We start from the raw sequence: 12314 nt of genomic DNA, 5'->3' as shown, positions 1-12314 counted from the left end.
AAGTGCGGGCTAGGCTTAAGGCCGGGGCACAAGTGCGGGCTAGGCTTAAGGCCGGGGCACAAGTGCGGGCTAGGCTTAAGGCCGGGGCACAAGTGCGGGCTAGGCTTAAGGCCGGGGCACAAGTGCGGGCTAGGCTTAAGGCCGGGGCACAAGTGCGGGCTAGGCTTAAGGCCGGGGCACAAGTGCGGGCTAGGCTTAAGGCCGGGGCACAAGTGCGGGCTAGGCTTAAGGCCGGGGCACAAGTGCGGGCTAGGCTTAAGGCCGGGGCACAAGTGCGGGCTAGGCTTAAGGCCGGGGCACAAGTGCGGGCTAGGCTTAAGGCCGGGGCACAAGTGCGGGCTAGGCTTAAGGCCGGGGCACAAGTGCGGGCTAGGCTTAAGGCCGGGGCACAAGTGCGGGCTAGGCTTAAGGCCGGGGCACAAGTGCGGGCTAGGCTTAAGGCCGGGGCACAAGTGCGGGCTAGGCTTAAGGCCGGGGCACAAGTGCGGGCTAGGCTTAAGGCCGGGGCACAAGTGCGGGCTAGGCTTAAGGCCGGGGCACAAGTGCGGGCTAGGCTTAAGGCCGGGGCACAAGTGCGGGCTAGGCTTAAGGCCTGGGCACAAGTGCAGGCTAGGTTTCAGGCCTGGGCACAAGTGCTGGCTAGGCTTAAGGCCGGGGCACAAGTGCAGGCTAGATTTAAGGCCTGGGCACAAGAGCGGCCTAGGCTTAAGGCCTGGGCACAAGTGCAGTGCTGGCTAGGATCAAGGCAGGGGGCACAAGTGCTGGCTAGGCTTAAGGCATGGGCACAAGTGCCAGCTAGGCTTAAGGCCTGGGCACAAGTGCAGTGCTGGCTAGGATCAAGGCAGGGGGCACAAGGGCTGGCTAGGCTTAAGGCATGGGCACAAGGGCCAGCTAGGCTTAAGGCCTGGGCACAAGTGCGGGCTAGGCTTAAGGACGGGGCACAAGTGCGGGCAAGGCTTAAGGCCGGGGCACAAGTGCGGGCTAGGCTTAAGGCCTGGGCACAAGTGCGGGCTAGGCTTAAGGCCGGGGCACAAGTGCGGGCTAGGCTTAAGGCCGGGGCACAAGTGCGGGCTAGGCTTAAGGCCGGGGCACAAGTGCGGGCTAGGCTTAAAGCCGGGGCACAAGTGCGGGCTAGGCTTAAAGTCTGGGCACAAGTGCGGGCTAGGCTTAAGGCCTGGGCACAAGTGCGGGCTAGGCTTAAGGCCGGGGCACAAGTGCGGGCTAGGCTTAAGGCCCGGGGCACAAGTGCGGGCTAGGCTTAAGGCCGGGGCACAAGTGCGGGCTAGGCTTAAGGCCGGGGCACAAGTGCGGGCTAGGCTTAAGGCCGGGGCACAAGTGCGGGCTAGGCTTAAGGCCGGGGCACAAGTGCGGGCTAGGCTTAAGGCCGGGGCACAAGTGCGGGCTAGGCTTAAGGCCGGGGCACAAGTGCGGGCTAGGCTTAAGGCCGGGGCACAAGTGCGGGCTAGGCTTAAGGCCGGGGCACAAGTGCGGGCTAGGCTTAAGGCCGGGGCACAAGTGCGGAGTAGGCTTAAGGCCGGGGCACAAGTGCGGGCTAGGCTTAAGGCCGGGGCACAAGTGCGGGCTAGGCTTAAGGCCGGGGCACAAGTGCGGGCTAGGCTTAAGGCCGGGGCACAAGTGCGGGCTAGGCTTAAGGCCGGGGCACAAGTGCGGGCTAGGCTTAAGGCCGGGGCACAAGTGCGGGCTAGGCTTAAGGCCGGGGCACAAGTGCGGGCTAGGCTTAAGGCCGGGGCACAAGTGCGGGCTAGGCTTAAGGCCGGGGCACAAGTGCGGGCTAGGCTTAAGGCCGGGGCACAAGTGCGGGCTAGGCTTAAGGCCGGGGCACAAGTGCGGGCTAGGCTTAAGGCCGGGGCACAAGTGCGGGCTAGGCTTAAGGCCGGGGCACAAGTGCGGGCTAGGCTTAAGGCCGGGGCACAAGTGCGGGCTAGGCTTAAGGCCGGGGCACAAGTGCGGGCTAGGCTTAAGGCCGGGGCACAAGTGCGGGCTAGGCTTAAGGCCGGGGCACAAGTGCGGGCTAGGCTTAAGGCCGGGGCACAAGTGCGGGCTAGGCTTAAGGCCTGGGCACAAGTGCAGGCTAGGTTTCAGGCCTGGGCACAAGTGCTGGCTAGGCTTAAGGCCGGGGCACAAGTGCAGGCTAGATTTAAGGCCTGGGCACAAGAGCGGCCTAGGCTTAAGGCCTGGGCACAAGTGCAGTGCTGGCTAGGATCAAGGCAGGGGGCACAAGTGCTGGCTAGGCTTAAGGCATGGGCACAAGTGCCAGCTAGGCTTAAGGCCTGGGCACAAGTGCAGTGCTGGCTAGGATCAAGGCAGGGGGCACAAGGGCTGGCTAGGCTTAAGGCATGGGCACAAGGGCCAGCTAGGCTTAAGGCCTGGGCACAAGTGCGGGCTAGGCTTAAGGCATGGGCACAAGTGCAGTGCTGGCTAGGATCAAGGTAGGGGGCACAAGTGCTGGATAGGCTTAAGGCAGGGGGCACAAGTGCTGGCTAGGCCTAAGGCATGCAGCTAACTCTTTGCACTCTTTGCATAAAGGGTTAGGCACCCATAGGGGTGAAGAGCTAGCTTTCACCCCTCTACTCTGTACTTGGACATTTAGGACTAGATCCTTTGTTGTACAGTGCGGAGCCTCTCCATAACCCCATGCTCCAAGCGACCAGGCACTTCTTGTCTGTCCTCCGTAAATGGGTAATGCCTTCTTCCCCAATTACAGTCGTGCATGCGCATTCAGACGGGACAAGAGCGAAGAGCATAAAGCTGGCCCTATGTGCATAACCAACATGAAGCTGAAGACAAAAACAAACAAACAAGCATTCAAGGGGCTCAAAAGTGCGGGCTAGGCTTAAGGCCTGGGCACAAGTGCGGGCTTGGCTTAAGGCCTGGGCACAAGTGCGGGCTAGGCTTAAGGCCTGGGCACAAGTGCGGGCTAGGCTTAAGGCCTGGGCACAAGTGCGGGCTAGGCTTAAGACCTGGGCAGAAGTGCGGGCTAGGCTTAAGACCTGGGCACAAGTGCGGGCTAGGCTTAAGGACAGGGCACAAGTGCGGGCTAGGCTTAAGGCCGGGGCACAAGTGCGGGCTAGGCTTAAGGCCGGGGCACAAGTGCGGGCTAGGCTTAAGGCCGGGGCACAAGTGCGGGCTAGGCTTAAGGCCGGGGCAAAAGTGTGGGCTAGGCTTAAGGCCGGGGTACAAGTGCGGGCTAGGCTTAAGGCCGGGGCACAAGTGCGGGCTAGGCTTAAGGCCGGGCACAAGTGCGGGCTAGGCTTAAGGCCGGGGCACAAGTGCGGGCTAGGCTTAAGGCCGGGGCACAAGTGCGGGCTTGGCTTTAGGCCTGGGCACAAGTGCGGGCTAGGCTTAAGGCCGGGGCACAAGTGCGGGCTAGGCTTAAGGCCGGGGCACAAGTGCGGGCTAGGCTTAAGGCCGGGGCACAAGTGCGGGCTAGGCTTAAGGCCGGGGCACAAGTGCGGGCTAGGCTTAAGGCCGGGGCACAAGTGCGGGCTAGGCTTAAGGCCGGGGCACAAGTGCGGGCTAGGCTTAAGGCCGGGGCACAAGTGCGGGCTAGGCTTAAGGCCGGGGCACAAGTGCGGGCTAGGCTTAAGGCCTGGGCACAAGTGCAGGCTAGGTTTCAGGCCTGGGCACAAGTGCTGGCTAGGCTTAAGGCCGGGGCACAAGTGCAGGCTAGATTTAAGGCCTGGGCACAAGAGCGGCCTAGGCTTAAGGCCTGGGCACAAGTGCAGTGCTGGCTAGGATCAAGGCAGGGGGCACAAGTGCTGGCTAGGCTTAAGGCATGGGCACAAGTGCCAGCTAGGCTTAAGGCCTGGGCACAAGTGCAGTGCTGGCTAGGATCAAGGCAGGGGGCACAAGTGCTGGCTAGGCTTAAGGCATGGGCACAAGTGCCAGCTAGGCTTAAGGCCTGGGCACAAGTGCGGGCTAGGCTTAAGGCATGGGCACAAGTGCAGTGCTGGCTAGGATCAAGGTAGGGGGCACAAGTGCTGGATAGGCTTAAGGCAGGGGGCACAAGTGCTGGCTAGGCCTAAGGCATGCAGCTAACTCTTTGCACTCTTTGCATAAAGGGTTAGGCACCCATAGGGGTGAAGAGCTAGCTTTCACCCCTCTACTCTGTACTTGGACATTTAGGACTAGATCCTTTGTTGTACAGTGCGGAGCCTCTCCATAACCCCATGCTCCAAGCGACCAGGCACTTCTTGTCTGTCCTCCGTAAATGGGTAATGCCTTCTTCCCCAATTACAGTCGTGCATGCGCATTCAGACGGGACAAGAGCGAAGAGCATAAAGCTGGCCCTATGTGCATAACCAACATGAAGCTGAAGACAAAAACAAACAAACAAGCATTCAAGGGGCTCAAAAGTGCGGGCTAGGCTTAAGGCCTGGGCACAAGTGCGGGCTTGGCTTAAGGCCTGGGCACAAGTGCGGGCTAGGCTTAAGGCCTGGGCACAAGTGCGGGCTAGGCTTAAGGCCTGGGCACAAGTGCGGGCTAGGGTTAAGACCTGGGCAGAAGTGCGGGCTAGGCTTAAGACCTGGGCACAAGTGCGGGCTAGGCTTAAGGACGGGGCACAAGTGTGGGCTAGGCTTAAGGCCTGGGCACAAGTGCGGGCTAGGCTTTAGGCCGGGGCACAAGTGCGGGCTAGGCTTAAGGACGGGGCACAAGTGCGGGCTAGGCTTAAGGCCGGGGCACAAGTGCGGGCTAGGCTTAAGGTCGGGGCACAAGTGCGGGCTAGGCTTAAGGACGGGGCACAAGTGCGGGCTAGGCTTAAGGCCGGGGCACAAGTGCGGGCTAGGCTTAAGGACGGGGCACAAGTGCGGGCTAGGCTTAAGGCCGGGGCACAAGTGCGGGCTAGGCTTAAGGACGGGGCACAAGTGCGGGCTAGGCTTAAGGCCGGGGCACATGTGCGGGCTAGGCTTAAGGCCGGGACACAAGTGCGGGCTTGGCTTAAGGCCGGGGCACAAGTGCGGGCTTGGCTTTAGGCCGGGGCACAAGTGCGGGCTTGGCTTAAGGCAGGGGCACAAGTGCGGGCTAGGCTTAAGGCCGGGGCACAAGTGCGGGCTAGGCTTAAGGCCGGGGCACAAGTGCGGGCTAGGCTTAAGGCCGGGGCACAAGTGCGGGCTAGGCTTAAGGCCGGGGCACAAGTGCGGGCTAGGCTTAAGGCCGGGGCACAAGTGCGGGCTAGGCTTAAGGCCGGGGCACAAGTGCGGGCTAGGCTTAAGGCCGGGGCACAAGTGCGGGCTAGGCTTAAGGCCGGGGCACAAGTGCGGGCTAGGCTTAAGGCCTGGGCACAAGTGCAGGCTAGGCTTAAGGCCGGGGCACAAGTGCAGGCTAGGTTTAAGGCCTGGGCACAAGTGCAGTGCTGGCTAGGATCAAGGCAGGGGGCACAAGTGCTGGCTGGGCTTAAGGCATGGGCACAAGTTCCAGCTAGGCTTAAGGCCTGGGCACAAGTGCGGGCTAGGCTTAAGGCCTGGGCACAAGTGCGGGCTAGGCTTAAGGCCGGAGCACAAGTGCTGGCTAAGGCTTAAGGCATGGGCACAAGTGCTGGCTAAGGCTTAAGGCATGGGCACAAGTGCTGGCTAAGGCTTAAGGCATGGGCACAAGTGCTGGCTAAGGCTTAAGGCATGGGCACAAGTGCTGGCTAAGGCTTAAGGATGGGGCACAAGTGCGGGCTAGGCTTAAGGCCGGGGCACAAGTGCGGGCTAGGCTTAAGGTCGGGGCACAAGTGCGGGCTAGGCTTAAGGACGGGGCACAAGTGCGGGCTAGGCTTAAGGCCGGGGCACAAGTGCGGGCTAGGCTTAAGGACGGGGCACAAGTGCGGGCTAGGCTTAAGGACGGGGCACAAGTGCGGGCTAGGCTTAAGGCCGGGGCACAAGTGCGGGCTAGGCTTAAGGCCGGGGCACAAGTGCGGGCTAGGCTTAAGGCCGGGGCACAAGTGCGGGCTTGGCTTTAGGCCGGGGCACAAGTGCGGGCTTGGCTTAAGGCCGGGGCACAAGTGCGGGCTAGGCTTAAGGCCGGGGCACAAGTGCGGGCTAGGCTTAAGGCCGGGGCACAAGCGCGGGCTAGGCTTAAGGCCGGGGCACAAGTGCGGGCTAGGCTTAAGGCCGGGGCACAAGTGCGGGCTAGGCTTAAGGCCGGGGCACAAGTGCGGGCTAGGCTTAAGGCCGGGGCACAAGTGCGGGCTAGGCTTAAGGCCGGGGCACAAGTGTGGGCTAGGCTTAAGGCCGGGGCACAAGTGCTGGCTAAGGCTTAAGGCATGGGCACAAGTGCTGGCTAAGGCTTAAGGCATGGGCACAAGTGCTGGCTAAGGCTTAAGGCATGGGCACAAGTGCTGGCTAAGGCTTAAGGCATGGGCACAAGTGCTGGCTAAGGCTTAAGGCATGGGCACAAGTGCTGGCTAAGGCTTAAGGCATGGGCACAAGTGCTGGCTAAGGCTTAAGGCATGGGCACAAGTGCTGGCTAAGGCTTAAGGCATGGGCACAAGTGCTGGCTAAGGCTTAAGGCATGGGCACAAGTGCTGGCTAAGGCTTAAGGCATGGGCACAAGTGCTGGCTAAGGCTTAAGGCATGGGCACAAGTGCTGGCTAAGGCTTAAGGCATACGGCTAACTCTTTGCACTCTTTGCATAAAGGGTTAGGCACCCATAGGGGTGAAGAGCTAGCTTTCACCCCTCTACTCTGTACTTTGACATTTAGGACTAGATCCTTTGTTGTACAGAGCGGAGCCTCTCCATAACCCCATGCTTTAAGCGACCAGGCACTTCTTGTCTGTCCTCCGCAAATGGGTAATGCCTTCTTCCCCAATTACAGTCGTGCATGCACATTCAGACGGGACAAAAGTGAAGAGCGTAAAGGCTGCCCTGTGTGCATGACCATCATTTAACTAAAGACAGAAAAACATGCATGGGGCTCAAAAGTGCTGGCTAAGGCTTAAGGCATGGGCACAAGTGCTGGATAAGGCTTAAGGCATGGGCACAAGTGCTGGCTAAGGCTTAAGGCATGGGCACAAGTGCTGGCTAAGGCTTAAGGCATGGGCATAAGTGCTGGCTAAGGCTTAAGGCATGGGCACAAATGCTGGCTAAGGCTTAATGCATGGGCACAAGTGCTGGCTAAGGCTTAAGGCATGGGCACAAGTGCTGGCTAAGGCTTAAGGCACGGGCACAAGTGCTGGCTAATGCTTAAGGCATGGGCACAAGTGCTGGCTAAGGCTTAAGGCATGGGCACAAGTGCTGGCTAAGGCTTAAGGCATGGGCACAAGTGCTGGCTAAGGCTTAAGGCATGGGCACAAGTGCTGGCTAAGGCTTAAGGCATGGGCACAAGTGCTGGCTAAGGCTTAAGGATGGGGCACAAGTGCGGGCTAGGCTTGAGGCCGGGGCACAAGTGCGGGCTAGGCTTAAGGTCGGGGCACAAGTGCGGGCTAGGCTTAAGGACGGGGCACAAGTGCGGGCTAGGCTTAAGGCCGGGGCACAAGTGCGGGCTAGGCTTAAGGCCGGGGCACAAGTGCGGGCTAGGCTTAAGGCCGGGGCACAAGTGCGGGCTAGGCTTAAGGACGGGGCACAACTGCGGGCTAGGCTTAAGGCCGGGGCACAAGTGCGGGCTAGGCTTAAGGCCGGGGCACAAGTGCTGGCTAAGGCTTAAGGCATGGGCACAAGTGCTGGCTAAGGCTTAAGGCATGGGCACAAGTGCTGGCTAAGGCTTAAGGCATGGGCACAAGTGCTGGCTAAGGCTTAAGGCATGGGCACAAGTGCTGGCTAAGGCTTAAGGATGGGGCACAAGTGCGGGCTAGGCTTAAGGCCGGGGCACAAGTGCGGGCTAGGCTTAAGGTCGGGGCACAAGTGCGGGCTAGGCTTAAGGACGGGGCACAAGTGCGGGCTAGGCTTAAGGCCGGGGCACAAGTGCGGGCTAGGCTTAAGGACGGGGCACAAGTGCGGGCTAGGCTTAAGGCCGGGGCACAAGTGCGGGCTAGGCTTAAGGCCGGGGCACAAGTGCGGGCTAGGCTTAAGGACGGGGCACAAGTGCGGGCTAGGCTTAAGGCCGGGGCACAAGTGCGGGCTAGGCTTAAGGCCGGGGCACAAGTGCGGGCTAGGCTTAAGGCCGGGGCACAAGTGCGGGCTTGGCTTTAGGCCGGGGCACAAGTGCGGGCTTGGCTTAAGGCCGGGGCACAAGTGCGGGCTAGGCTTAAGGCCGGGGCACAAGTGCGGGCTAGGCTTAAGGCCGGGGCACAAGTGCGGGCTAGGCTTAAGGCCGGGGCACAAGTGCGGGCTAGGCTTAAGGCCGGGGCACAAGTGCGGGCTAGGCTTAAGGCCGGGGCACAAGTGCGGGCTAGGCTTAAGGCCGGGGCACAAGTGCGGGCTAGGCTTAAGGCCGGGGCACAAGTGCGGGCTAGGCTTAAGGCCGGGGCACAAGTGCTGGCTAAGGCTTAAGGCATGGGCACAAGTGCTGGCTAAGGCTTAAGGCATGGGCACAAGTGCTGGCTAAGGCTTAAGGCATGGGCACAAGTGCTGGCTAAGGCTTAAGGCATGGGCACAAGTGCTGGCTAAGGCTTAAGGCATGGGCACAAGTGCTGGCTAAGGCTTAAGGCATGGGCACAAGTGCTGGCTAAGGCTTAAGGCATGGGCACAAGTGCTGGCTAAGGCTTAAGGCATGGGCACAAGTGCTGGCTAAGGCTTAAGGCATGGGCACAAGTGCTGGCTAGGCTAAAGGCATACGGCTAACTCTTTGCACTCTTTGCATAAAGGGTTAGGCACCCATAGGGGTGAAGAGCTAGCTTTCACCCCTCTACTCTGTACTTTGACATTTAGAACTAGATCCTTTGTTGTACAGAGCAGAGCCTCTCCATAACCCCATGCTTTAAGCGACCAGGCACTTCTTGTCTGTCCTCCGTAAATGGGTAATGCCTTCTTCCCCAATTACAGTCTTGCATGCGCATTCAGACGGGACAGAAGTGAAGAGCGTAAAGCCTGCCCTGTGTGGATAACCATCATTTAACTAAAGACAGAAAAACATGCATGGGGCTCAAAAGTGCTGGCTAAGGCTTAAGGCCGGGGCACAAGTGCTGGCTAAGGCTTAAGGCATGGGCACAAGTGCTGGCTAAGGCTTAAGGCATGGGCACAAGTGCTGGCTAAGGCTTAAGGCATGGGCACAAGTGCTGGCTAAGGCTTAAGGCATGGGCACAAGTGCTGGCTAAGGCTTAAGGCATGGGCACAAGTGCTGGCTAAGGCTTAAGGCATGGGCACAAGTGCTGGCTAAGGCTTAAGGCATGGGCACAAGTGCTGGCTAAGGCTTAAGGCATGGGCACAAGTGCTGGCTAAGGCTTAAGGCATGGGCACAAGTGCTGGCTAAGGCTTAAGGCATGGGCACAAGTGCTGGATAAGGCTTAAGGCATGGGCACAAGTGCTGGCTAAGGCTTAAGGCATGGGCACAAGTGCTGGCTAAGGCTTAAGGCATGGGCACAAGTGCTGGCTAAGGCTTAAGGCATGGGCACAAGTGCTGGCTAAGGCTTAAGGCATGGGCACAAGTGCTGGCTAAGGCTTAAGGCATGGGCACAAGTGCTGGCTAAGGCTTAAGGCATACGGCTAACTCTTTGCACTCTTTGCATAAAGGGTTAGGCACCCATAGGGGTGAAGAGCTAGCTTTCACCCCTCTACTCTGTACTTTGACATTTAGGACTAGATCCTTTGTTGTACAGAGCGGAGCCTCTCCATAACCCCATGCTTTAAGCGACCAGGCACTTCTTGTCTGTCCTCCGCAAATGGGTAATGCCTTCTTCCCCAATTACAGTCGTGCATGCACATTCAGACGGGACAAAAGTGAAGAGCGTAAAGCCTGCCCTGTGTGCATGACCATCATTTAACTAAAGACAGAAAAACATGCATGGGGCTCAAAAGTGCTGGCTAAGGCTTAAGGCATGGGCACAAGTGCTGGATAAGGCTTAAGGCATGGGCACAAGTGCTGGCTAAGGCTTAAGGCATGGGCACAAGTGCTGGCTAAGGCTTAAGGCATGGGCATAAGTGCTGGCTAAGGCTTAAGGCACGGGCACAAATGCTGGCTAAGGCTTAATGCATGGGCACAAGTGCTGGCTAAGGCTTAAGGCATGGGCACAAGTGCTGGCTAAGGCTTAAGGCACGGGCACAAGTGCTGGCTAATGCTTAAGGCATGGGCACAAGTGCTGGCTAGGCTTAAAGCATGGGCACAAGTGCTGGCTAAGGCTTAAGGCATGGGCACAAGTGCTGGCTAAGGCTTAAGGCATGGGCACAAGTGCTGGCTAAGGCTTAAGGCATGGGCACAAGTGCTGGCTAAGGCTTAAGGCATGGGCACAAGTGCTGGCTAAGGCTTAAGGATGGGGCACAAGTGCGGGCTAGGCTTGAGGCCGGGGCACAAGTGCGGGCTAGGCTTAAGGTCGGGGCACAAGTGCGGGCTAGGCTTAAGGCCGGGGCACAAGTGCGGGCTAGGCTTAAGGACGGGGCACAAGTGCGGGCTAGGCTTAAGGCCGGGGCACAAGTGCGGGCTAGGCTTAAGGCCGGGGCACAAGTGCGGGCTAGGCTTAAGGCCGGGGCACAAGTGCGGGCTAGGCTTAAGGCCGGGGCACAAGTGCGGGCTAGGCTTAAGGCCGGGGCACAAGTGCGGGCTAGGCTTAAGGCCGGGGCACAAGTGCGGGCTAGGCTTAAAGGGAACCTGTCACCTGAATTTGGCGGGACTGGTTTTGGGTCATATGGGCGGAGTTTTCGGGTGTTTGATTCACCCTTTCCTTACCTGCTGGCTGCAATATTGGATTGAAGTTCATTCTCTGTCCTCCATAGTACACGCCTGCGCAAAGCAATCTTGCCTTGCGCAGGCGTGTACTATGGAGGACAGAGAATGAACTTCAATCCAATATTGCAGCCAGCATGCAGCCAGCAGGTAAGGAAAGGGTGAATCAAACACCCGAAAACTCCGCCCATATGACCCAAAACCAGTCCCGCCAAATTCAGGTGACAGTCCCTTTAAGGCCGGGGCACAAGTGCGGGCTAGGCTTAAGGCATGGGCACAAGTGCTGGCTAAGGCTTAAGGCATGGGCACAAGTGCTAGCTAAGGCTTAAGGCATGGGCACAAGTGCTGGCTAAGGCTTAAGGCATGGGCACAAGTGCTGGCTAAGGCTTAAGGCATGGGCACAAGTGCTGGCTAAGGCTTAAGGCATGGGCACAAGTGCTGGCTAAGGCTTAAGAGATGGGCACAAGTGCTGGCTAAGGCTTAAGGCATGGGCACAAGTGCTGGCTAAGGCTTAAGGCATGGGCACAAGTGCTGGCTAAGGCTTAAGGCATGGGCACAAGTGCTGGCTAGGCTAAAGGCATACGGCTAACTCTTTGCACTCTTTGCATAAAGGGTTAGGCACCCATAGGGGTGAAGAGCTAGCTTTCACCCCTCTACTCTGTACTTTGACATTTAGGACTAGATCCTTTGTTGTACAGAGCGGAGCCTCTCCATAACCCCATGCTTTAAGCGACCAGGCACTTCTTGTCTGTCCTCCGTAAATGGGTAATGCCTTCTTCCCCAATTACAGTCTTGCATGCGCATTCAGACGGGACAAAAGTGAAGAGCGTAAAGCCTGCCCTGTGTGGATAACCATCATTTAACTAAAGACAGAAAAACATGCATGGGGCTCAAAAGTGCTGGCTAAGGCTTAAGGCATGGGCACAAGTGCTGGATAAGGCTTAAGGCATGGGCACAAGTGCTGGCTAAGGCTTAAGGCATGGGCATAAGTGCTGGCTAAGGCTTAAGGCATGGGCACAAATGCTGGCTAAGGCTTAATGCATGGGCACAAGTGCTGGCTAAGGCTTAAGGCATGGGCACAAGTGCTGGCTAATGCTTAAGGCATGGGCACAAGTGCTGGCTAAGGCTTAAGGCATGGGCACAAGTGCTGGCTAAGGCTTACGTCACGGGCACAAGTGCTGGCTAAGGCTTAAGTCACGGGCACAAGTGCTGGCTAGGCTTAAGGCATACGGCTAACTCTTTGCATAAAGGGTTAGGCACCCATAGGGGTGAAGAGCTAGCTTTCACCCCTCTACTCTGTACTTGGACATTTAGGACTAGATCCTTTGTTGTACAGAGCGGAGCCTCTCCATAACCCCATGCTTTAACCCCTTAATGACCGCCAATACGTCTTTTAACTGACCTGAGATATAAGAGAATAGCCTCCCCATACAGATGACAATCCAGCATCTGTTGGTTGTACACTATAGCTGACAACTTGCTGCATCAGCCACGATCAGTATTTGCGCCTTCTAAATCTGTTTAACCCCTTAGATGCTGCTGTCAATAGTGACTA

Source organism: Ranitomeya imitator, chromosome 1, assembly GCF_032444005.1.
Source record: "Ranitomeya imitator isolate aRanImi1 chromosome 1, aRanImi1.pri, whole genome shotgun sequence".
Classification (NCBI taxonomy): domain Eukaryota; kingdom Metazoa; phylum Chordata; class Amphibia; order Anura; family Dendrobatidae; genus Ranitomeya; species Ranitomeya imitator.
Note: the sequence above shows the minus strand (reverse complement) of the source record.